The sequence below is a fragment of the Notolepis coatsorum genome (genome assembly GCF_963971535.1).
Source record: "Notolepis coatsorum genome assembly, contig: SCAFFOLD_1688, whole genome shotgun sequence".
Taxonomy (NCBI): domain Eukaryota; kingdom Metazoa; phylum Chordata; class Actinopteri; order Aulopiformes; family Paralepididae; genus Notolepis; species Notolepis coatsorum.
The window spans coordinates 6,446-10,000 of record NW_028172009.1 but is presented as its reverse complement, the minus strand read 5'-3'; positions in this window follow the sequence as shown (position 1 = coordinate 10,000).

Here is a 3,555-nt window from a genome sequence, read left to right as displayed (position 1 = left end):
GGAGACACCTTGGGGGAGAGAGAGCTGGGAGAGAGAGCTGGGAGAGACTGGGGGAGAGAGAGCTGGGAGACACCTGGGGGAGAGAGAGGCTGGAGAGAGAGAGCTGGGGGAGACCTGGGGGAGAGAGAGCTGGGGGAGAGAGATGGGGGAGAGAGCTGGGAGAGAGAGCTGGGAGAGAGAGAGCTGGGGGAGAGAGCTGGAGAGAGAGAGATGGGGGAGAGAGCTGGGAGAGAGAGAGATGGGGGAGAGAGCTGAGAGAGAGAGAGATGGGGAGAGAGCTGGGAGAGAGAGCTGGGAGAGAGAGCTGGGAGAGAGATCTGGGAGAGGAGAGCTGGGAGAGAGAGCTGGGAGAGAGAGAGCTGGGGGAGACCTGGGGGAGAGAGAGCTGGGGGAGAGAGATGGGGGGAGAGAGCTGGGAGAGAGAGCTGGGAGAGAGAGAGCTGGGGGAGAGAGCTGGGAGAGAGAGAGATGGGGGAGAGAGCTGGGAGAGAGAGAGATGGGGGAGAGAGCTGGGAGAGAGAGAGATGGGAGGAGAGAGCTGGAGAGAGAGCTGGGGAGAGAGCTGGGGAGAGAATCTGGGAGAGAGAGCTGGAGAGAGAGCGGTGAGAGAGAGACTGAGAGAGAGAGATGGGGGGAGAGCCTGTTTGTCAGCCATTCACCAGGTCCTTCGCAGACGAGGTCAGTCGCTCACACAGCTGCGCCCCAAACACGTATCAATTAGTCAATAACGTCCAAATGTTCCGGGTGCAGCAGCTGTGAACGAGGCTCGCTGGAAGCTGCATAGTTCAAGCTGTTCATCATCGCACTGCCAACACGCAGTAACGCACCCGGCGCTATATATCATTATCCTACAGACAACAGTTCACACTCCACAGGTTAATCCAGTCACGAGGAGAAAGAAAAGGAATCCGCAGGTGTATATCCAGAAAAAGTGCAAGTTAAAATGACTTATTATTAAGCAGGGGAAGGGGCTACGTGTCAACCGGTGACACAGGTGCTGGATTCTGAACGATGGTCACTTATATTGTTGCCAGGTGAGTGGTTTTAAAGTGGACTAGAGGAATAGGATATGCCGAGATCAACCATAGTTCAATGAGCGTAATCCCCTTAAACCTCCACCTTCAACAACAATATTACGCGCAGCGCGTGAGTGCGTTGCGTGCGTGCGGTGCGTGTGTGTGTGTGTGTGTGTGTGTGTGTGTGTGTGTGTGTGTGTGTGTGTGTGTGTGTGTGTGTGTGTGTGTGTTGCCCTGGTCCTGACCCCATAAAACCCTCATCTCAGTGTTGAATCTACTGGAATGTTTTAATGTCGTATGTACTATAGGTATAATCTAATTGGTGGATTAAAATAAAACATTTTAAACGCGGGGGCAACAGCGGCTCAGGAGGTAGAGCGGTCGTCTGGTAATCGTATGGTTCCCGGTTCGATTCCCACTCCTCCCGGGCAGCGTGTCGAAGTGTCCTTGAGCAAAGGACACTTAACCCCCTAACTGCTCCCGATGAGCAGGTTGCACCTTGCAACGGTCGCCTCCGCCGTCGGTGTGTGAATGTGTGAGTGAATGGGTAAAATGTGAGGAACAAAATTGTAAAGCGTTTGGATAAAAGCTGCTATATAAATTTACCATTTTCTTTATTTACTTTACCCCTACCCTGTATCCCTCTTTCCCTCTCACATTGTTACCTAGCCCCCCCGCGTGAAGATTTTCCCTAATGGGTTGTACTTCGCGTTCGGTTTGCGCGATCTGATTGGCCACTGACGTTTCTGGTCATGTGACATGTGCGCCAATCGTGTGACGCCTAGTTCTGCGCCTATTTCCGGCTCTAACAGCCTGCAAACTACCTAACGCCTAGTTTATCACCGGTTAAGCTTAGGCGACTCTTTCGAAGTTGGTTAAGGTTAGAGTTTGGAATCAGGGCTGGTGTTCTATCGCCCTGCTCTAAGACAAACTCTAACCTTAACCAACTTCGAAAGAGTGCCTAAGCTTAACCGGTGAAAGAAACAGGCGTCACACGATTGGCGCACATGTCACATGACCAGAAACGTCAGTGGCCAATCAGATCGCACAAACCGAACGCGGAAGTACAACCCCATTAGGGAAAATATTCACGCAGCCCCCCATCTTCCTCCCTCTCCCAGGTGTTCCGGTAGTGTAGTCCAAGATAGTGGATGAGAAAAGATAACGCACTTGAAGCAGCGCCAGTGGGGGTGAAAGGGGGGGGTGAAAACGGGACAGTTCCGGTCCTTTCTGATCCATCTCTGGGGTAGTCCTCGGGGCCAGGCTGTAATAATAATAATAATAATAATAATAATAATAATAATAATAATAATAATAATAATAATAATAATAATAATAATAATAATAATAATAATAATAATACACTTTATTTGTATAGCACCTTTCATACAGAAAATGCAGCTCAAAGTGCTTCACAACAGGAAAAAAGACAGGCATAAAATGAGCACATAAAGCGCAGACATATAAAATCACAGTTTCTTTCACATTAGGATCTAACATACCAACAGGCCACCTAGTTTATGGTTTGATTCAGTTTTAAATAGACAATAATAAAAAGAGTGAGATAAAATAGACAGAGTAAAATAGTGCAATAGTGCAGTGCAATACAATTGTAGAATAGAATAGATAAAAAAAAATATATATATATATATATTTTACAGTGCAATAAAATAGTTCTGGATTACTGGTCAACAGTTCGAAGTCGTCTTTATACCTTCTCTGTTTGGTGTCCACACAGTTTAAAACTGGACAGTCTTCCCTCCTGTTGTTGTTTTATACCCACGTTGACCTGGGGTACTAGTCCTCGAGGGGGGCCAGGCTGTAGAGCACCGTCTCTGGGGTAGTCCTCGGGGGGGCCAGGCCGTAGAGCCCCCTCTCTGGGGTAGTCCTCGAGGGGGCCGGGCTGTAGAGAACCGTCTCTGGGGTACTAGTCCTCTGGGGGGCCAGGCCGTAGAGCACCGTCTCTGGGGTAGTCCTCGGGGGGCCAGGCTGTAGAGCACCGTCTCTGGGGTACTAGTCCTCTGGGGGGCCGGGCTGTAGAGCCCCCTCTCTGGGGTAGTCTCATCGGGGCCAGGGTGTAGAGCACCCTCTCTGGGGTAGTCCTCAGGGCCAGGCTGTAGAGCACCGTCTCTGGGGTACTAGTCCTCGGGGGGCCAGGCTGTAGAGCACCGTCTCTGGGGTAGTCCTCGAGGGGGCCAGGCCGTAGAGCACCGTCTCTGGGGTACTAGTCCTCGGGGGCCAGGCTGTAGAGCACCGTCTCTGGGGTACTAGTCCTCGGGGGCCAGGCTGTAGAGCACCGTCTCTGGGGTACTAGTCCTCGGGGGCCAGGCTGTAGAGCACCGTCTCTGGGGTACTAGTCCTCGGGGGCCAGGCTGTAGAGCACCCTCTCTGGGGTACTAGTCCTCGGGGGGCCAGGCTGTAGAGCACCCTCTCTGGGGTACTAGTCCTCGGGGGGCCGGGCCGTAGAGCACCACGGAGCGCCAGAGACAGGATATGGACGAGCTTATCTCCTCAGGTGTGGGGTCTCTTCGAGGCCGGA